The sequence below is a fragment of the Tachysurus vachellii genome, chromosome 24 (assembly GCF_030014155.1).
Source record: "Tachysurus vachellii isolate PV-2020 chromosome 24, HZAU_Pvac_v1, whole genome shotgun sequence".
Lineage (NCBI taxonomy): Eukaryota > Metazoa > Chordata > Actinopteri > Siluriformes > Bagridae > Tachysurus > Tachysurus vachellii.
Genome location: NC_083483.1, coordinates 8,627,198 through 8,650,694, shown reverse-complemented (window position 1 = coordinate 8,650,694; position 23,497 = coordinate 8,627,198). Strand labels below are relative to the sequence as shown.

General features: G+C 38.2%; 1 long non-coding RNA gene across 1 annotated transcript in view; it reads right to left on the bottom strand.

Annotated features, from left to right (window-relative positions):
- The window catches only part of LOC132839289 (uncharacterized), a 58,228-nt gene extending 41,761 nt beyond the window's left edge, over positions 1-16,467 (bottom strand). Inside the window, exon 1 of the long non-coding RNA XR_009647719.1 lies at positions 16,453-16,467. This is a non-coding gene — a long non-coding RNA (uncharacterized LOC132839289). The remainder of the gene's footprint in view (positions 1-16,452) is intronic.
- Between the last annotated feature and the right edge of the window lie 7,030 nt (positions 16,468-23,497).

The following is a 23,497-nucleotide window of genomic DNA, read 5'->3' as shown; positions in this document are numbered from 1 at the left end:
GTTTTCAACACAGCTTCTACAAGCAGCGAAGGAGAATGAAGTTAGCGTGTGTATGTTTATCACCAGAAAGTAAATTACGTCTTGAAGTTACATTAGGTGAACGAGCCTGTCAGACAAATGAACGGTATGACATACATCTCAGGAGTAAAGCAAAAGTTTTGCCAGTTTATGCAACCAATCAAGATGTGGTGCATGCAAATTTATTATCACAGCTATGAAATTACAGGCTCGAAATTATCAATCAGTCATCACTCCTCATGAATCACCACAGGAGTTGTTTATTGCATCTTTTGCAATCAACTCTACATTTACAAAAAAAAAAAAAAAAAAAACATCAAAAGATTATCTGTTCACTTCTTTTTTCCCCGCAACGCTTTATGTTGTCAGAAGTAAGGAAATGAACTCGGATGTTGTGAGATTGTTATATTATATCCATTGCTTTTAAGACAAAATATAACTGATATTCATGGGGTTGTAGTAAAAGCTGGGGGAAAACTTAACTCTCAGTGTTTGAAGTCGTCTTCATTTGTCACATTTACATTACAGCACAGTGAAATATTTCACAGTGAATATCCAAGCTTAGGAAGTTGGGGTCAGGGCACAGGGTCAGCCAAGATGCTAAGCCACTGGAGCACAGAGGGTTAAAAGCTGAGTTTGAGGACCCAACAACGGCAGCTTAGAGGTACCAGCTCTTGACCTCCATCAACAACCTCGAGCCTTAGCGTAAGATTCCACCAGCTAAACTATGGACATGAAATATAATGAAATTGAGACATATAATTGCCTGTTACTTTTTATCTTTAAAACATGACTAGACTTTTCATTGCTTTCAAGGCTCTCTGACCACAAGTTCCATCATATCAGACGTTCAAGCTGAAAACTCAAATTTCAAGCTACGTTATACCTTATCAAGCATGTCCCACCATAGCTCTTATTATTATGTGCTGTTTTGTCTACTTTATTCCTGTGACCTTATCAGAAAACCCCTCTGGACAGCAGTAAAGATTAGGTAGCATATTTTGGTAGAGGAAACTGTGTTTATGTCTTGCAGCATAAAATGAGAGGTAGTCAAGACACAACAAAAACTGTTCAACAAAAGCAAACAAATCATCTGATTTAAACCACACCCACTTTGGGTTTTAATCCATATAAGGATACAGAGAAGAATATGTGACACTAAACAGATACAAATAGTGGTATTGTGTTAGAGACCTTATATTTTGATAGGTGTGATAGACTCAGATGCATCCGGTATTCATTTTTACATATTTCAAATGTGCATGTACAGAAACCACTGGTAGGATGCAAGTAGGGCAATTTGTTAAAAAAAAAAAAACAAAAAACAAAGATGTTTTTATCAGAGACTACAATTATAGAATTTGCACCATTATTGGGGTTTCCATGACCATTCCATGACCATCATTTCACACCCCACAGTGGCACTTAATAATAGGTCATATGAAAGGAGACACTCCATGCTTTAAGAATTAAAAATAATACATTTAATAATGCATGTAGCATAGATTTTTTTGGAAGCTTATGAAATGAATGTTTCATGGTTTCACCTCCTACACGTTACACACAGACTTTATGAAGGACACTGAGATACTGTATACATGTATACAGCACCGTCTCTCTTCCTCTGTCTCCCTCCATCTCTTCCCAGTTTTCTCTCGTGCAGAAAGGCCACATTATCAAAGGTCAGTAGCGCGAGTACATGTAGTCAGCTCAGTAAGCAACTCTCTTTCCCTGGTCACAGTTAAGATCCAAGGTGAGAAGAAGTGCTTGACAGAGTCTATAGATCGTAATCTGTTGTATATACATTTCGCTCGGCTTTTTGCTTTGACTTTGCACTGCCTGTAAAGTCAAGAAGTCAAGCACAGAGATTGCAGATGTCGCTTGAGATACTGGAAAGAAGAGATTAAAAAAAAAAAAGAAAAAATAATCCCTTATATCACCATTGCCATGTTGAGCAACAGCACTAGATGCCGTGCGTTACACACAAATCTTGTTATATATTAAAGTAAGATTATTTCTTTTAAACATGTTGTTGCCATATGTAATTACATAATAATGAAAACAACATAGTTGTTTTACTCTTTGAATTTTGCATTTAGATCTTTAGTGTTTGAGGTGTAAACCTGCCAGTTGAATGTATCAAATAGACTATCAACAATAGAAGCAATTCATGATTATTTTCATGCTACAAAATGTTGTTGATGCTATCCGTGTGTGTCTGAAGCCGGATAAGCCACCATCCTGCAGTTCTGACCTTTTGTTGCTGCAAACAAAAGACTCATTAAATAAAATGCCTCCGTTCCTTTCTGTTAGCATAAGCATTAGTCACCTAATGCTAAATCAACTAACTTGCTATATTGAACTCTTTTAAGCCTGTTTTTTTTTTATAATGACAGGTTAGACTAGCATAATCTAGCTCCTTGTGAATTTCTACCGTAACACCATAGAGAGCATAGTCACATATGGTATCACAATGTGGTATGCTAGCTGCACTAAAGAAAACTGCAAAGACTTTTGTTGGGTAGTTAAAACAGCACAACGTATCTTCTAGAGCTCCTGAACCTGGAAACTGTGTATGCTGGGCGACTACAAACAAAAACCAGGGCAGCATCACTAAAGACTCGATATGACATAGTGTCAGGACTCAGCCTGGACTTTGGCCATGTGCTTTTGTTGATGTTCTGTGTTCATCCTGTTTATTTTACGCTATCCTGCATTTGGGTCTGTTTTATCCCCGCATGCCTGACATATAGGATACAGAATGTTTATCCCCTTACTGTCTGGAAAGAGGTACGGGGCCAACAAGTCCCACACAAAGAGACAGAAGTGCAGTTTCTTCCTTCTTATATACATAATCTTCCTTATACAAGCTTCATTTAAATTCCTTTCATAAGCCTTTTAATGTTTAAAAGATTTAGTGTAAGGTTTAATGTTGTCATACTGTATACAATGACAACGTTTCTTTCCTTAATTGGCAAGCACTAATGGTAAATAAGTTATTTACAAGATTTTATTTATTTATTTTTTGTATTAGAAGAATTGAAAGGAAGGAAGGAAGGAAGGAAGGAAGGAAGGAAGGAAGGACGGAAGGAAGGAAGGAAGGATTACTCCAATCATTTTCAGTTTTTCATTTGTCCTCTTTTAGCCATTGTTGATGTTCCCATTTTTGACCACTAGTTGTAATAACAAACCTGTGGAGTTAAAAGTTGCCGTCAACATGCTGTCATACGATTCAGCAACATCTGAAAAGGTGATGCAAATCGATGGAACGTCCGCATACACTCCCAAAACAAGCACTCAAAGAGCCATTAGTATTTCAGCAGAATTGAAAAATATGTCAAGAAAGCATGAACGAGGATGAAGCATGAACTTTTGTTGACAATTCTGGATGTTCCCTTCCTCTTCCTCTTTTAAACTCAACGGTCTATACATTTTTCTTAGGTATAATTCCTCAATACTTTCCACCCCCTGTTCACCAGATATCAGCTGTTTTTTCTGCAAGTCGTCCATTGTTGACAATAAAACTTGTGTCTGCCGCTTTGTCGATCCGTTAAGAAAGACAAGTTCATTAATATCCACCATTTTGGATGGCAGGAGGTGTTGTGCCTGAGAGACTCTGGATGGCTGTAACATTCTTTCCCATCTAAATCCTGTATGCTCTGTAAACAGCAAGCTAGTGATGCATGGCCTGGGCTTTAGGATGGATGAGTCCCTGTGGGCATTTGTTCAAAGATAATATATGAGCTCAGTGCCATCACAAGGACAGCAGGATTATTAGTGGACCTTTGGCACAAGTACTCCTGATAAATGCGTGTACCTGACGGATTGTCCATGTTGCAAGAGTAGCATGATGATGATCATGATGGTGGTAGTAGTGATGGAGATTACGATAGCAGTGATACTGTTAGTAATGATGATAGCTGGTGATAGATGGAGGCAAGGAGCATCATCGCAGGTATGATGATCATCAAAACAGCAAGGTCACGATGATACTAGGTCCTGAAACACCAACAGGCATGAAGATGATGCATAATAAATAGGATACATAATAAATCTATTGTAAACTTTTGTGAATAATGTACCACGTACATCGTTTAGAACGTTAATGTAATAATAATGTCTTATTAATTACTGTTAATTCAAGACCCTCATCTAATTAACAGCTTTCAAATATACCAAGTATCTATAAATATCATACATCATGTTGGTGGATGAATTTCATTTACTTCCACAGTTAATTAGGTTGTTAATATTAATATAGTTTAATTTAAATGCATAAACAGTGAATTAAACTTCAAGTAGTTGGTCAGCGATTTGAAAAATTTGCTGATTTAAAAGTTAAAATAAAGTGAAGTGAAAAGTTTGCTTAATTGTTGATGCATAATGAACCACTGACTCCTATTAAGAGAAAAGGTTAATTTAAACTTATATTTAATTGTCTATTGTTATTAGAGAAAATTTTTCAATGATATGCTCTAAACATATTAAACTCAATGAACAAGAGCTTTGGGAAGTTATTTAAGATAAGATACAGGGGAAAAAAAGTTTACCAGATTCAAGGAGACTTTTTTAGCTATTTTAGAAAAAAAATCCTAATAGAATCCTAATTGAAATTTTCATATAATTTCATATTTTCTATTGAGAATGTTTACTTTCTTTCGATGTAAAAGTAACAAAAAAAAATTGAGGCAAACGATGTTCAAATGCAAGATCAACTTGAACCCATGAACTACTCACTAAATCGAAGCTTTTAAAATATAAAAAAATAAATAGCACACCACCAAGTGCCATCAGTTTCATGGTCCTAACTCAATCCCATGTGGCTTTTCCTTCTTCCTCATTCTTCCTGTATTTGCTCTGTCTCCCTCACTTCCTGTGTGTGTGTGTGTGTGTGTGTGTGTGTGTGTGTGTGGGCGTTGTGTTCCACTTCATGCCTCTTTCTGATTGTCATCTTATACACACCTGCTCCTCATCAGACCACAGCGCATAAAAACCCCATATCTCCAGACACTCATTGCCAGATCGCTCTCTTTGTACCTTTTTGTTCTCTCGTGTCTTGTCCTCAGTGTAACCCTCCTGTGCCCAAGGATCATATCTCACCCCATCTGACTGCCTGCCTGCCTGCCTAGCCGAGCACCCGACTTTCACTCTGCTGACCCGAGTCTGAATCCTGGCCTCGACAGCTGCTCCTAGTCATGCTTATTCCTCACATTTACTTCTCCTTCAAATAAACCTCCCAGAGTCCATGCATTTCTATTCTGTGCAAACCCTCATTGGTTACAACAATCTATTCAGCTGATCATATTCACAATGTACTCATACGGAACATGAGAAAACAATACGGTTTAAAGGGAAGTAAAATTACTGTTATGCAAGAAAATGTCTTTGTTTTTCTCTTTTTATTTCTTCAGTTTTTTTTCTTATTCAAGTAATGAGCCATGTAATTTCACACAGATCAAAGGCTGCGTGTTCCAGAAAGAAACGTGATTGCTTTTAATTTTGCTTTAGTCATTTCAAATGGTTGTTGTGTTCTCTTTTTTTCTTCTTAGTTCATAGCAAAATGTTCTATGTCTTTGTGGTTTTATTGCAAGCTCTCAATAGCATTTTTGACCAATTTTATATTCATTTATTATGAATTCATTTTAAATCATTTTCTATCATTTTAAAATGAATTAAAATAAGAATCTTGTTATTGAATGAATTTTATATTAATTTAATAACAAAATAATTATGGTGTAATATTGAAATTTTTTGGATCAAAACCTGTCTAGAGCGGTTTCAGAAAATTACAGTCTTCTTTCTTTTGCCCAGTTCCTGTCTTTGATAAATGAGTCTAGTAGTTCATTACTAATTGACTCTATAGCTAATATATCTTATTCTTAGCATGTGACCTTTTGCTAATATGCACTGTATGAAACTGACATTTCAAAACATTTGAAGCAGAATGTAATAGTTCTGATGGTGGGAAAGCATTTCGATACCATGGACTCATAGCAAACATTCCACATAATATCACAGTGTCACTGCTTTTTGTGACAGTTTGTGACGGAATGAGAAATGTCTTCAGGGGTCAGGGTCTTCGGATAGCACTTTGAGTTCTTGTTTTCACAACGTTTTATAGCTGCTTTAACAAGTGATAACAAAAAAAAAAAAAACACCGTGTTTATGGATGCTCTACACATTAAATGTAACCATACAAGAGGAACAAAAAGGACAGGACATGCTGCTATAATATAATGTGAACCAAACTGGATGTTGCAGGACAAATAAATGTAACTATAAATGGTTAAAAGCATAATTTGTTGAGCATAAACACATTAAAAGCTGAGGATTGCAATGCAGGTGCTTTTATTAAAGGAAACAAACAAACAAAAAAATCAAAGATGGTAAGAATAAAAAACAGAAATATGATCTAGGATCACAAGGCAGGAACCAAATGCAGACAAAAGCCTGGGGGAACAACCCACACAAAGCTTAACATTCAGAATAGCCATGCTATTTGCTGCACCAGCAAACATGCGTAAGTAATCATTAAGTCATGTGACTTGGTCATGTGATGTGCTAAGGCTGATGAGCGGTGTGGATCCACACGGTTACCGACACCTAGATGCTAGACTTGCACCACATTTGCATGGCAGTGTTTGTCTGTGAGCATAGAAGCAGACGTAGGACAAATCACTGAGCTTTAATTAAAAGGGGAAAAGGAAGGAGGTGTCCACGATGACTGAATCAAGAACGAGTAGTTTGCATTCAAATCCAGATGCATTAGGAGAAAGCTTTTATGACTACGCCAAAAAATGATTTCCCCTGGGTTAAGGTCAATAAGTGGAACGAGATAAAGCACTCAAGGTGAAAACAACAATAAATGTACTCTCAAAAAAAAAAAATTCCATCTGGGATTATTTGGTTTCTCATAGTTGAGGACTAAAACAAATGAAGAGCTGTGATTGGGATTTCTAATGTAATTTAATGTTGATTGTGTGCAAACACACACACACACACACACACACACACATACCCTTTATCTCTAGGATCTGTCAACCCATCACACAGTAATCTATTTACATACACACACTATTTACATACTTTGGACAATTATTTGAACATTTTGACCTCAAAGTTCATGTGTTAGAAGCATGAAAAATGGGCAAGCGTTTGACAAGGGCCAGTTTAACAAGGGCCAAATTGTGATAACTAGACAACTGGGTTAGAGGATCTCCAAAACCGCAGCTCTTCTGTGGTGTTCTTGGTATGCAGTGGTCAGTATCTATCAAAAGTGGTCCAAGGAAGGAACAGTGGTGAACTGACAACAGGGTTATAGGTGGCCAGGGCACAATGATGCATGTGGGACACGAAGGCTGGCCCGTGTGGTAGCTCAAATTGCTGAAAAAGTTAATGCTGGTTCTGATGATTCTCAGTTTGTTGCGTATGGGTCTGCATAGCTAAAGACCAGTCAGGGTGCCCATGCTGACCTCTGTCCACTGTTGAAAGCACCAACAATGGGCACATGAGCATCAGAACTGCACCACGTATCAACGGAAGAAGGCGGCCTGGTCAGATGAGAGAAACACGTTGTCTTTCAACCAATTTAGATCTTTTTTTTCTAGTTTCTGATGTTTGATGTCAACATTAACTAAAGCTACATGATTTAATGCGTTGGGCTGCTGAAATATTATTCGTTCATTGTTTGTATTAAAGTAGCAGGTCAGCGTACGGTATACAGTATATACAGAAATAAGTTGTCCTTTATCTAGCTTGTTTCCCCTCAGTTATTCAATTTCTTTTCTCTTCTAAGCATTGATCAGAGAGACAGCAGGTGGTGGTGAAAGAAATGCTTTTTTAAGACTTGAGAGAGAATAAAAGATAAATTACAGTATGTTAAATTACAATGCATTACAAATGATCCTTGGAACCCCGTTATGGCCACTCCATCTATTTGCACACTGTCGGTTAGAAAATATAAAACTGAGCCTATACATCCTTGACTTGTCACGTTCGCCAGGGATTCAGATGTGTCTTGAGAAGAAGTGCTATTTTTAGTAAAAAATTAAAGATTGTAGTAGTTAAGTTTCAAAAGACCTTAAAAAAAGTCCTTTTTTGTACATGTAGAGATTTATTATTTCATCATTTGTGATTTTTAACCAAAATGAAGATCCTTGTCAGATTTACCAAGAAATGGAGAACAACTGTAAAGTACTCAGTCTTGAAATCATACCTGTTCCAAAACACTGATGCTGGAGTCTTCATTAATAAATATTAAATAAATATCTCCTTACAGCAATTATGTTGTTCTTTGATATATAACACGACAGCCATGGAGCATGTGCCATGTGTTCTAGAAAATAAATCAACACAATTCTGACCAGATTTGAGAACTTTCTAGCACTGTGATACAGGCTATTTTTTTTAATCTTGTCCATACCAGCTTCTAATAAATTCCTATTTTTTATTCTTGACTATTAAAAAAAAAAAGTAGTGTGTGAGAGAGATAGAGGTACATGGCAGGATAAATTTTAGCCAGGGATTAACGCCTTTCTTTTTTCCCTCAGTTTTTTTTTGGTACTCCATCTTCTCTTTGAGACCTTGTATCTGTATGATGGCTCGCTTTGGTGATATGTAGTTCCCCACATCTGCAGGTATGGCACTTGAAGCAAAGCTAATGGGACTGGCAGTGACTCCGCTAGCTCCTTCTGCACAGTCGGAAATCAATAGCGCTTTTATGGCCTAACATAAATTGTACCACATGCAGTCTTAGCTGCTAAGAAGATACACGAGTGATCCAGGGCATATTTCAGAGTATCTCCAGGATGACCAGTATGTCATCTGAATTTCAAAACAAGGTATAAAGTAGTGGGTCCAAAGGCAGAAGCTACAACAAAATCATGGAATCTGAAGGGTTGAAAAAATGTTTCAACCGAGTCACGTTTTGGGCTTTCAACTGAGAGGTTACATATAATTATTTAACATTCTGAAGCATTACAAACTGGAAGTGAAATGGATTTAATTAAAATTATATCTTATGAAATTTGGTTTGTTGTATCGATATAATATCTCAATATATCCTGGAAGACCATGAAAATATTCTAGGAAACAGTCAGGGTTTGGTTGATTTAAAAACTTTTAATGAATCAATCCTATCCATTATTAAAAAAAAATGATAATATAGCACAAATACCAAGGCTTCCTTGAAAGCTCACTTATACCCCTTTTCAACCAAAAAGAACCGGGTGCTAGTTCAGAGCTAGCACTGGTGCTGGTTCAAAGTTGGTTCCACTGCTGAACCTTCTAAGAACCGGTTTGCCTTTCCACCGGCTAGAGAGCCGTCACAGAGCCGAGTCTGACGTCACTGTATACGCGTCACGTTTCCCAGCAACGTTAGCGCAGCAGCGGCAAACACAAACACAACATCAACCATGGCGGATGTTGCTTTACTGTTAATGCTCATGGCTTTGTGAACCTACGTTATCATCCAAACGCGGCGAATCCAACATGTGTGTGCAGCTCCGTGTAATCTGTATAAATGGAGGTTGTAATCGAGAAAGTACATAACGTAATTTTATCATTAACACAGAAAAAAGTTAGCCTTAGCATGTAGCTACCTACTGTCATGTGTGCTGATAATTGATCATATTGCGCTAAAGTAAAAGTGTATTAAACATTGGTATACTTAAGGTACATTATCTAATACGCAAACAGTAGCTCCGCCCACAGCCTCTGACACAAGCGGTTCTTAAGTCTAGACCAGCAACATTTTGGTGCTACTTAAGAACCACTTTTCCTGGTTCAGAGCCGGTGCTTTGTCTGTCGAAAAAGAAAGAACTGGTTCTAAATTAGGCTCCGAACCAGCATGCAAACTGCCTCGGTGGAAAAGGGGAATTAGTGACAAGGACTAAAGGGCATTAGTCAGGAACCAATAGACCAAGGGTTACTCTCAACATGATGCTACCACCACCATGCTTCACTGTTAGGATAGCATCCTTACTGTAGTGTGCAGAGTATTGTTAGGTTTCTCCCAAATATAGCACATTGTTTCAAGGCCAAAATGACCAAAGGCCTTTTTATCACATGTATGCAGTCTCCAACATCAAAATCCAATCAGGTCTTCATGTGGCTTGCTGTTTTATTGTTTTTTTTTTTGATAAAGCCCAGGCTTTTGGAGTGTCTGGGCTTTTTGCACTGATCTCTCCAGGTCCTTCTTGTTTTTAGTCTTGGCCTCTTGGTAGTGTCCTTGACTAATGCCCTTCTTACCCAGTCAATGACTTGACTATACTTATAATCATGTGCCATAAATATTCCCTCCCAAACTGTAGAATGAGATATACTTTAACAGCAAGTCAGAAACGAGGCTTTATGATAAATGTCATCTTTAAAATGCGCCACGAGCAATGATAGCTACTAGTAATTTGCTTCTATGATATTTGATCCACTGTGGTCTTGCTGGGGCAGAATGACTGATGCTTTACAAATCCATCATGCAGGATATAGCCAATCGTAATGAGGAACGTGTGAAATACTACAGAGACATCAGGATTTACGAGCCTGGGCTGCACTCCTGAGTAAACAAAAATCTTGCAGTGACTTTACAAAAGTCTGAAGGCACAGGCCAACAAAATGCTTAGTCATATACAGTACAGTACATCTCCTGCAGTGATGCACCAAATGGCATTTAAAGCAGACGACAAGGTTTTGATAAGCAGTTAATGGGGCTTTGTTCCTGACTGCTTAATTTTGCAGCTAATTACATAGTTAACAAATGAAGGGTTTTTTTATTCATAGCCTGGGAAAATGGCAAGGAATAAAAAATGGTCTTGTCTAAGAGAAGAAACAAAAGCAAGTCAAAGATGCTGAATATATTTGCCATACGTCTGTGAAATAAGTATTACAGTTGAAATGTTAATGCTAAATAGTACATTTGTTATTATTCAATTTAGCAATCAAGTTGGGTTGCTTCTCTTTTTCTTCTTTTCCTCGTTTTGCTTTTTTGTGAAATTCATATATTTTTAAAATTCATATATTTCATCCTATCTTGGGTTTTGTTGCCATGAAGGAGTGCACTTGGTCTGCCACAGTGTTTAGGTAGGTGTCGAAGTAACACGCTCATGAAACAGAACCACATGAAGGTTAACCATCAGAAACCGCTGGCTTGCCTTCTGACATATTTTACCCTGGTCCCATCTCTTCCCCAGGTAAGCAATAAACATACACCTGGCTATACATTTTGTAAAAGATAACGTGATTCATCAGGCCAGGCCACTTCCTTCCATTGTTCCATGGTCCACTTGTGATGCTTGTGTACCCATTAACAACACATTTCTCCATGTCTTGTGTGAAAATTGACTTAATCTCTTGACCATCAAATAAATCGATTCATTGCTTACTTGAATTCAATCTGCTGAAATTCGATCACACAATCCTTTTTTTCTCCCTCTTTTGCCATCAACTGCCTGCTTGACTAGCTCCAGTCATGGCTGAAAAGGTAAATTTGTGACACTATTGGAAAAACTCAGAAGTCTCTTTTCTGCTGATGTGGAACAAGCCTTGCTGGCACCCTTCCTACAACATTAATTAATACTCCTCCTCATGATGGATCGTCCCTGCTTTACCTCATTCATCACTTCCTGGACGAGACTGGAACTGAAAAGCAGCTCTGGCTAGCTCTCTCACCCCGGCTGACAAACACTGCACCCCCCCCAAAAAGATTTTTTTTTCTTTTCTGATCATAGCTTTGCTGTAAACATCACAGGGCTGATCTTAAATTCCCCCAAGTCAAACATGCTCATTATCCTAATACAGATTAATCTTGAACAATAGAGAGCATTTATCATAGCCTGTCAAAACATAGTGCTCCTTTGAGGCACTATATATCAGAGTTAGGGGGTTTCTGTTTGCTGAGTGTCAGATTCTCACGAATAACGGTAACATGCTTGCGAAAGGAGATTTTGGTGCCTTGCCACTGCAATTTTTATTTTTTTTATAATAGATAGAAATTGGATAGAAATTCAGGCTGCAAAAGAAAAAATAAATGTTATTGTTGCAATCTAGAGCTGCTTAGGACAGCTAATGCTAATCTAATCTCACACAATACACAGTTATGACTAGATCAAAGTTCGTGTGAATTAAGATGAGGAGAGAGAGAGCGAGAGAGAAAGAGAGAGCGAGAGAGAGAGAGAGAGAGAGAGAGAGAGAGATGAACACTGACCTAACCTTTGCACTACTTCTCTGCACATATCTTTGAAGTGCATTATACGTGGTTCTTACTTTCAAAGGTTTTTTGTATCACCTATTGTGCATCATAGCTATGATCATTTCAGAACAGACTTTTCATCCTGGATAACTATTTCATTTACTACGATTTAACGTTTCCACCCTCAGTCCATAATTTTTATTTTTTTTAATTAATAATAGATCTGTCCATGAACATAATATATACCTGTACTGAGTCACCCAACCTTCACAACATTCACACCTATAAAAGTTCAACAGGAGGTTGCATCACCCAAATATCCTGAAAATGATGAAAAAGAAAAAAAAGTTCTCTCAAGATGGTTTTCAGTGATAATGTGATGCTGACTGACAAGGTCACTATCTGAAAGTACATGGAAAAAATATATTTAAAAATGGTCTTTTGTTGAGAGTACGAATCTTTGAAGGGTTAAAATGTATGTTTCTCATTCATTGTAGAAAAACATTTTTAAAAGTGAAATTAAAGGGCTAAATGACATTAGAAGTATTGAGGTTTACTGTTTAGGTTCCGGGGTAGCACATTTGCCTCACACCTCCAGGGTTGGGGGTTCGATTCCCACCTCCGCCTAGTGTGTGTGGAGTTTGCATGTTCTCCCCGTGCCTCGGGGGGTTTCCTCCGGGTACTCCGGTTTCCTCCCCCGGTCCAAAGACATGCATGGTAGGTTGATTGGCATCTCTGGAAAAATTGTCCGTAGTATGCGAGTGCGTGAGTGAATGAGAGTGTGTGTGTGTGCTGCGATGGGTTGGCACTCCGTCCAGGGTGTATCCTGCCTTGATGCCCAATGACGCCTGAGATAGGCACAGGCTCCCCGTGACCCGAGGTAGTTCGGATAAGTGGTAGAAAATGAGTTAGGGTTCTGCTCATAGCATATCGGTAATCCATCAAGATGGATAATCAGCAGCTGTTGCTGTTTTCTTTTTAGTTGTATTGGATATAATTGATCAGTAAAAATGGGAATCAAGGTTTTATCCTGACAGCATTGTTTAATAATTCACCTGTTTCACAGAAGAGTATGTAGATAAAAGAAGGGGCACGTTTTGTTTTTGAATTGCAATGACATGCGCACCTACAGAATTCTTCATCACCATAGATCTATCATGTTTGCGAGTCATGTTGCACGGCATTAAATAACCATACACACTATGTAAAATGCTACGTACTGCAGTCTCCATCATGTACTGTTATACAGGTTGGATTGGATTGCTTTCTCACCATAAATGAACTGTTCCATTGTTCATTTGCAGTGAACAAGGTGGTCTAGGTCTGATTGTGTTAGGGCAAAACCAAGCGTTATATAAAAAGTAAATTAAACCACAGGAGAAAACACACCATGTTCCAAAATAAACTCTTCAAACAAGCCAGGTGTGAAAACATTCATAAGCAACATCAGACGTCTCTCACGCTCGAGCTCTTCCTTCCCCTTCCTACATTTACGGCATTTGGCAGACAAACTCATCCAGAGAAATGTACAAAAGTGCTTTTAAGTCTCTATCAATACTTGTTTGCTAGGTCACATTCTGAGTCTTAAACACTGTTGGAAGAAAAAAAAAAAACACTTTTGGGCTAGTTTAATATTTTGTTAAGAGGTAGGTCTTCACCCGTCATTTGCAGACACTCAGTGACTCAGCTGTTCGGACATCTAGAGGAAGTTCATTCCACCACCTCGTGCCAGAACAGAAAAGAGTCTTGCTGTACTGTATGCCTACCTGTTACCCTGAGAGATGGTAGGAGCAGTCGAGCAGTGCTGGTAGACCTGAGGGAGTGTGGTGCAGTGTGAGGAGCGATAAGAGCTTTGAGGTAAGAGGATGTTGGTCCATGTTTAGCTTTGTAAGCAAGCATCAGTGCAATGGATCTGATGCGTGCAGCTATTGGAAGCCAGTTGAGGGAGCACAGCAGTATGGTGGTGTGGAAGAAAAGACAAAAGACTGAACAAGAACTTCAGCAGCCTGTGAGGATAAAAATGACCAAATCCTTCTGAAGTTGCAAAACGAAATCAACATGAGCGGGGCAAATTTGCAACGTTTGAGCCAAATAACGGTTGATTACCCATGGTTACCCCAAGGTGGAGAGAAGTGGCCAAAGGGGAGATCAGCGAGTTGTCTCTTCCTCTCTAACACCTACTGTACAATCAATCAATCAAACTTTGAGTACTTGAATCTATCAGACTATATATATATCAGTCTTCTCTTGTTTGAATGATTTATCAGTCCATATGGTCTATGACATCACCTATGACCTTGGAAGAAAATGAAGTTGGACTGTTTTAATTAAAAGCTGAAGACAAGTCTGCCAATGATGAGCGGTTAGCAATGGCATCCCTGTATAGATCCATCTCGCCTCAGGGACTGGAGAAGTAATGCATCACCCTGATGTTTGCAAAGCCCTTCTTCTGCCAACCTAAAGGAGTCCTAAGTGAAATTAATATGCAGAGATGGCAGTCTCTGCAGGCTGTCTTGTCTGGAAAACACAGGGGTGTTGGGGTTTGGCTGTGACATGATGGAACGCTTTTGTATAATTTTTTTTTCCTGTTTGTTTTTTTCAATTGCAAAGTAAGATATGATTTAGGGGTGGCAGCTATGGGTAGAGTTTAGCAGAGAACACGAGCCTCAGGGGGCTGAGTAAGTCATAAAAGAAATAGCATGTGTAGTTAAAGCGCTCAGTTTGCTAAATATTCTCTCAGTTACTAAATTCTTAGCCTGAAGAATATACTTAAAACACAACTACAGATTAGTAAGAGCAATATTATTTAACGATCCCTGACTTTTATACCATTATATTACATATTTCACTTAAAGACAGACATTTTAAATAATTCATCACAGTTTTTAAAACAATTACTCTATAAATCTTCAGAATGACATTAAAGTCATTATTATGGCGGTTTTGTTAGTGACAGAGTTATTATACATGAGCAAAGTGTTTTGTTATCTTACTCAAACACACAAGAGAAACTATTACACCGAATACCAGACATTTTGGCTGATAGTACTGTACATGTTTAAAAAAGATACTAAAATATGCACATAATGAACATTTAGTGCACTAATTTGCACAGTTTTTAAATACCTAGAAATACAAGACGTGAATATTACAGAGCTGGAATCTGAAATAAAAAAATATTTAGATCAATAACTATATGTTTAGAAAACTCCCATCATGCACCGCAGCCTACCAACGCACTTCCTCGTTCACAGACACCAGACTTCAGACAAACCTGTGTTTAATTACATACACAGACAACAGGATTTGTTGAAATACTCTGTCACAATATATCTGATATGTACGCTCAGCTCAATGTGTATTCTGACTATACCAAGCTTTGTTCTCGAGTTTATGTGACTTCCTGCTCTATTTTTGACTACTGATTCTGTGTTTTTGCCTGACCTACTTTGCCCTGTTTGCCAATTGCCCGATTTGTACATGTTCCCTGATTCTGAGTTTGCGGAGTGCTTTTGACTGCCTGCTATTTTGTTCATTAAACTACATCTGCCTCAGTCTCCATCTCATGACACTGAAATGTTTTGCTTTTATTTATAAAAATGTGGAAGTATGAAAGAGGAGGAGGAAGAGCAACATATCCAAAATCTGAAACAAACAATTTTTGCTTGTGCTGGCCAGAGTCATGAACCATGAAGCAGGCAGATTTTTAGTTTTGAGTAAAATCTTTAACAACAATAGAATTGTCAGGCAAAATAATGAGAACGAATAGGCAAGAGATCAAATGCCATTTTCTTGTGAAAACAGCATAATAATAATAAAAATAATAATAATAATAATGATAATAATAGTAATAATAATAATAATAATAATAATAATAATAATAATAATAATAATAATAATAATAATAATGATGATAATGATAATAATGATAAAACAAATATAAACAGGATTTGCAAATTGAAATAATTCAATTCAGTATGGAGATTTCAAAACAGCTGCTAAAATTTTGTTTAAAAAAATGGACAAAACAAGAAATATACAGTATGCAATGTCTGTTATACAGAAATGGGATGAAATATATAGAAATAATAAAAGAATCTGAAGGACAAGTTCTCATTGATCACTACAATGATAGATAGATAGATAGATAGATAGATAGATAGATAGATAGATATCTGAAATGTCAGAGTTTTGATACACGTACAGTTTAAAACCATACTTCCACTTGCTCAAAAACTATTATTACGTACCTGATGAGCGTCTTGAGAAAACCAGAAACTCAACTGCACCAACACTGATTACTTAACTAGAAAACAGGAAGCAGGTGTGTTAGAGCACAGGTGAGTTGAGAAAGTCATAAAGTCTGAACTGGACTCGATCGGATTTGGAGCAAGGGCTTGTGAAATTCAGGTGGTGGCTTTAAATCTGAATTATTTTTAGTAATTCTTCATGAAAGAATATCCTAAAGTTATAAAGTATATAAAAGCATCGATGCAATCTTATGTATGACAAAGTATGACAAAAATTTCTCTCTAGATTATGGATAATTTATTGCGACATTTTATTCAAAGGGATATCATAAAAAATATTTTATTTTATTTTTATTATCAGTAGTAGTAGTAGTAAGCGACTACTCTGAGAAATCCAGATCTTGTCTGATCTTCGAAGCTATACATTAATTGGATGTTTTTTTCACATACAGTATAAAGTACAGTACCACAGAGTAAAATCCTTTTTCCCAGCTTATTAGGAATTTGAGGTGACAGTGTGGAAATGGTTTGATGGTTATGTCAGAGAGGGTTAAGAGCCTTTCTTAAGGGCCCAAAAGTAACAGCTTGACCGTGAACCCCCAACCCTTCTGATTAGTATCCACTGAGCCAGCAATGTCACTAATAAACAAGGGCAGGCCCTTAACCCTCTCTGCTTCCTAACAAGCTGGTTATTGTGATGGAAAAAATATATATCACCATGCTGTAAAGTATATGTAACAAATATAGGCTTCTTCTTCTTCTTCTTCTTCTTCTTCTTCTTCTTCTTCTTCGCCTTGATCCCAGGCTTCTCTTTCGTATCAGTATTTCTAGTGAAGACATTTGCTGAGTTTTAGAGGAGAATCAGAGACAGCTGAAAAGCTAGCAACAAAATTCTCTTTCCTTATAATTCCTGCTAATTTTGCATGAGATCAATTTGTCCAGAGATTTCTCTCCTATAGATTATAAAATATAAATTGCACAGTAGCAGAGTAATAATTAATATGTCTAGTCAATACATTCGTATATCTCTTTATTCCATGCTTGACATTTTGACTAGGGATTTTTTTTTTGCACAGCCAAAGATCTTACTACAACAGCATTCACTGTCATACACAGTGTTCCTCCTGTTAGTTCAAGCCAATTATCCACTGGTTTATCCCTGACCTTCTCCTCTGTGCCAATTAACACACATAAAGGACCCTGCTGTCCTTTTCCACTATGCTGGACCTCTCGTGAAATGTGAATCTGAGAACACACACACATGCCCGCATGCACACTGTTCTATTAAAGCCCTCACACCAGCAGGTGTTAGGCAGGAGACTACTATTCATTTTTGCATGTGAACTTTTTTCTTTGATTAGTTTAAACCTCATGCAGGGGACCTACTGGTTATTGTGCTGTAGGCTAGTCACAGCTAACAGGAACGTCATGTTAATCTTTCAGTATGAAATGAAATAATAAATGTCATGCTTTGTTCAAGGGGGACACAGTGGTTGGATTGGCATCACTAAATTGTCTATAGTGTATGAATGTGTGTGTGTGTGTGTGTGTGTGCGTGATTATGCCTTGTTATGGGTTGCCATCCCCTCCAGTGTGCCTCCAGAGTCCCCTGTGATTCCAAGGTCTCTGCAACTCTGTGTAGAATATGTAGTACAGATGATGGATGGATGGATGGATGAACGGATGGACGGATGAATGGACATGCCTTGTTCAGGGTTGTTTTGTGTCTAGCATTAGGCATATTTCTATGCGTATTCAGTGTTAATTAGAGCACACAATAAGTAAGGTCAATTATTGTGTAACCAAAAAATATATATACACTCTTTACACACAAATCATTCGGGTCATATTCAGAGAAGAAAAGGCATCTTGTTTATCAGTCATTCATTATGGATTAAAATATACGCAAAACTTTACTGTAAACATTAACTGTAAGCATGACAGATGAGTGCATGGCCAGATTATCCATCAAAACATTGCCACAGTGTTCTCAAGAATACCTTCAGTGCACACACCATCATTTCAGGGCATCTATTTTAAATCTCCTGGATTTATTAAGCATACAGTATTGAAAATAAAATACAATGCTAAATAATAAGCTGTGCTGGATCAAGTGTTATTTATAGCAGTGTTTTGTTAAATAAAACCAAACTTGCACTCATTCATTTTTATTACCACCAGGGGTCATGTCTACATCTGAACCTGCACTGAACTCCACATCTCACGATGCACCTACACACAAGACCGACACACCATCACAGAGCACAACTACATGCATCATTCAGACACTATGGACAATTAAAGACACAAATCAAGCCTACAGCACATGTTTCTGAACTATGGAAGAAAACCGTAATACCCAGAGGATACCTTAGAAGCTTAGGGAGAACATGAAAGCTGTGCACACCGAGTGGAGCTGGGACTCGAAACTCTTGCTGTAGAAGTGCGAGATGTACATGCTAACCACTTAGCCACTTTGCCTCAAGTAACATTCACTGCGTAAATACTGGCATAATCTTTGGGCTCAGGATGCAGACTCTATATACAGCCTTATATCTCAAACTCTTGTGTGATTTAACTAGCCACTCTTAGCGTTTGTTTAGCTAGTTACGGTTTCCTAGTTTTTTAGCACACGCCTTGTAGTTCTTTATTTCTGATTTCGGCTTTTACTCTCTTCCAGTTTTAATCCTGATTGTTGCAACACCTTCCTTCAAATACTGTACCACTCCAAGAGCATTGCACCGACACCACTGGCCATTGCAGCAGCGCTGATTTACTGCTTTGTTTCCTGAAGTCCTTCATGATCTTAAATCGATTTCCTTATAAGAGAGATAATTATACTTTCCCTCAAAGGAAACATGCAAATAGCACTGTCACTTCCACTGCGGTGACAATTTATTTTCCTGAATCCCTGCTACTGTTGCAGGTTGGTGATTAATACTAATAGCATCTGAAAAGAAGGGCAATCCTTTGCATGCTAGATATACACTGCCCTTTTAAACAGCGAGATCCTCACGAGCGTTTGAGTTGAACCAATTTCATCGAAGCTGCGCCACAGACTGTAATTGATTTCTGCGGTGTCAGTAAGCAACAGTTAATTATTGCTGTTAATGAGAGTAGTGGTTTTATTGCTGTTAATGGGTTTTTGCTTTCATCGTTAAAAGTTGGCTGGTTGTGCCTTTAGATGCTTGTCTCCAAGAATACACAAGTAGAAGCTTCTTTTGTGACTGACTAAGTGTGTGCATGTGAATGTGAGGGAGAGAGAGAGAGAGAGAGAGAGAGAGAAATGTTTTTTGATGCATTTTCTCAGTATGATGGACTGAAAGCAAGATTCGCTGAATGACACTGCATACCACCTGCTAAAACTAAATCACTTCCTTTTTATCTTCGAGCCTCCGGGATAAATGCATCCAAGTAAGTGCTTGCCGAGAGGCGAGGAAATGAAAAACGTTGTATGTGTCAACATACTGTAAAAATCCCAACATTAACTAAGCTAACTTTAGCAGTAAGTAAACTTCAGCGACAACTGTGATTTCAGGGGTTGAGTGATTACAGTACTGTCAGTGTGTGTTCGTGGATAAAATTCAGACCCAAACGCAAGCATAGCTAAAAACAAGTTTTATTTTACAAAGAACATAACACAAAATTGGGAAAAATTAAACAAACCGAATCTCAAAAACCAAGACTAACACACGAAGACAAATACTGAGACAAATTAGACACATGAGGAACATGTGCTGAAGCGGGAAGGAATTAGACAAGGGTGGGGCAGACATGTGAAAACACAAAACGTAAACAAAAACACATGGTACAAGTAAAATGTCTGGGGGAACAATGATCCCGGTGAGATTCAGGAGTGAGGAGCGAGGCACATGGTGAGGCAGGTGGGGGGCACGATGCACAGCGAGGCAGGTGGGAGAGCGAGACACATGGCAAGGCAGGTGGGCTAGCGAGGCACACGGCGGCGTAGTCAGAGGGGGCCAAGTGACGTCCGCAGCCGAGCAGAAGGGCCGAGCGATGTCCTCAGCCGAGCAGAAGTCCGTGGGACATGGTTGGATCGTTGTTAGATCACAAGTTTGTTTCCTGTCGAGGATGAGGTCACAGTCATTAAAAGAGTCAGGACAGCACAGACTGCCATGATCCCTGTGGTGAAAGACGACATTATTCTCTCTCTCCTGTCAATCACAGTGACATTACTGTCGTTTGTGGGCATCTGTGAGCTCACACATGCAGAACAGCATAGGTAATGCTTTCCTCCGTGTGTGTTATGCTTTGGCTGGCTGTAGGGGTTAGTGTCTTTTCTCCTATGTTGAGGATAGATACTGTAGGTAGAAAGGAAAGTAAGTTTTTGGTTTTGGCAAGGAAAGGTAGATTCTGTAAAAATTGGAGCTAAAATAGTCGTCTTTCATGAATCATTTTGGTTAGACTCACCTTGATGTTTATTCCCTGGCATCAAGTGTTTTGTTTCTAATACGCTTACTTCAGAATTAATAAACTGTCTGATGTCTTGATTTATTTTCTGACCCTTGCTCTGTGTTAAAAAGGAGCCTGGGGTTCACTTGGTTTCTTACACAAAATACAAAGAGTTGTAACCAAGGCTATTTTTAAAGACAGTTGTGAACCCAGACCAAATCAAAATGCAAGAATGAATGTAAGAATTAATGAATGAATGAATGAATGAATGAATGAATGAATGAATGATTGAATGAAAGAAGGAATGAATGAATGAAAGAAAGAAAGAAAGAAAGAAAGAAAGAATGAATGAATGAATGAAAGAAAGAAAGAAAGAAAGAAAGAAAGAAAGAAAGAAAGAAAGAAAGAAAGAAAGAATGAATGAATGAATGAATACTGCAAATAACTGAAGTGAATGCTGAAGAAGAAAATGAAGAAGAGGAAGAATTTTTCAATCAAATTTTGCTTTTTTTATTTCATTTTCATTTGAATTTCAGAATTACTTTCATTTACTCCTCTTGAGATAGATTGCATCAGATGCATTGAAGCAGAATCCCTTTAAGAAATTCAGGAAAACACCCAAAAAAATAAGTGTGGCATTGCACTCTTATCATTACTTTTATTAGCAGTACCAAAAAATGATATTAATGATCAAAGATTTAATCAAAAAAATAATAATAATCAAAAATGATTCTAATTTGTAATATGGCTTGTGGGCTACCAAGTGGCTGAATCTGATCCTGCTACAAAGCATTATTTGGATTTGCTCCACAGAACCAGGTAAGACTGACAGAATTTGAAGAATTAGTCTATGACATCTATAAAGAGAGAGCTGCTGGGACACTTGGCTGGGTGAAATCGGACTCTATCCAGGGTGGACTTACTGCTCTGTGGTCCTCCCTGCTGGCCAGTGTCTGATTCAAGCATGCTGTCACTTCAGATTCAGAAGACATTGCTAAAAGTGCAGTAGTGGGCTAAACAGAGATGTTGTAATCTTATTGAATATTTCATTAGAAAATACTATAAGATTCAATAAAATCACCCATTGCCTGATCTGTGATATTTACTTTGTGATCCACTGTTTTTTTTTGTTGTTGTTTTTTTTTTTTTTTCATTTTTAATAGGTTGAGTGGGGGGGGCACGGTGGCTTAGTGGTTAGCACGTTCGCCTCACACCTCCAGGGTTGGGGGTTCGATTCCCGCCTCCACCTTGTGTATGTGGAGTTTGCATGTTCTCCCCGTGCCTCGGGGGTTTCCTCCGGGTACTCCGGTTTCCTCCCCCAGTCCAAATACATGCATGGTAGGTTGATTGGCATCTCTGGAAAATTGTCCCTAGTGTGTGATTGCGTGAGTGAATGAGAGTGTGTGTGTGTGCCCTGCGATGGGTTGGCACTCCGTCCAGGGTGTATCCTGCCTTGATGCCCGATGACGCCTGAGATAGGCACAGGCTCCCCGTGACCCGAGGTAGTTCGGATAAGCGGTAGAAGATGAATGAATGAATGAATGAATGAATGAATATGTTGAGTATGATAAAAATATGCTTATAATATGTTGAGTGAAAATCTAATCACGTTGAACATGACTTTACATTTATTTCCTATTCACTGTGTATCTGACTACAAAAAAAAAAAAACACCAGCATGGAGGACAGAGCAGTAAGTAAAAACGTTCTTAAAAAAGCTTCAAAAATCAGATAAAACCCTTTTGCCAAGCAATGCAGGTAGAGTGCCATCTACTGCATAACCTCAGAATAATGTATAGATATGCACAATAATAAAACCTACAGAAAAGGAATCACACACTGAAAGCTTGTTGAAACTATCGTTCCTTTGTGATGAAATCGGTGCTGCGTATCGCTCTGAGAATCTCTGTTATTTAAAAATAACGTGTTTTACAAGTTCGCATCTTGCTTCTTTTTCTCTCCTTTCACTTCCTTGGCAGAAACTACAAGTGGCTGCTAGCATCTCCTAACAAAGACGGATCCTTTCGTTTATTTCTGCTGTCTTGTTCTTAGTCCTCCAGCAATATCAGGAAAGATAAAAGAAATGCACAAGTCAGTTCAGGAGTGGCTCAGGCCTTGGCAGGAGTTCACAATGGAAAGTACAGAGACTGGGTCAGGGTTTAAGCTGAAGGAAAGGGGACTAGTGTTTTAAGAGAAAGAATAATAGAGTAAAATAACTTTTCGCCTCCTGCAGATCTTAAGCCGTTGTATAGTACTTGCCTAAGGATTATGTGGAGTCGCATTGTTGCAGATGCAGATCTAGAGCAGGAAATGGTTAGTGGTTAATAGTCAGGATTGTTTTGCATCTCCTCAGTTGGGGGTTCAATTCCTGCCTCCATCCTATACCTGTGAATTTCACATTTTTCTTTGGGGGTTTCATCCAGGTACTCCGGTTTTCTCCTCAAAGATGGTTTTCTAATCAAAGATGCATTGAGTGCAACTTAAAATCTAAAGGCATTATGTAACTCGACGTAATATTGGGGCATAACATATATACACTACAGCACAGGTGAATCCTTTTCATATCCCAACTGAGGAGGTTGGGGTCAGAGCGCCAGGGCAGTTATGATACATAACCCCGAGAGCAGGGAGG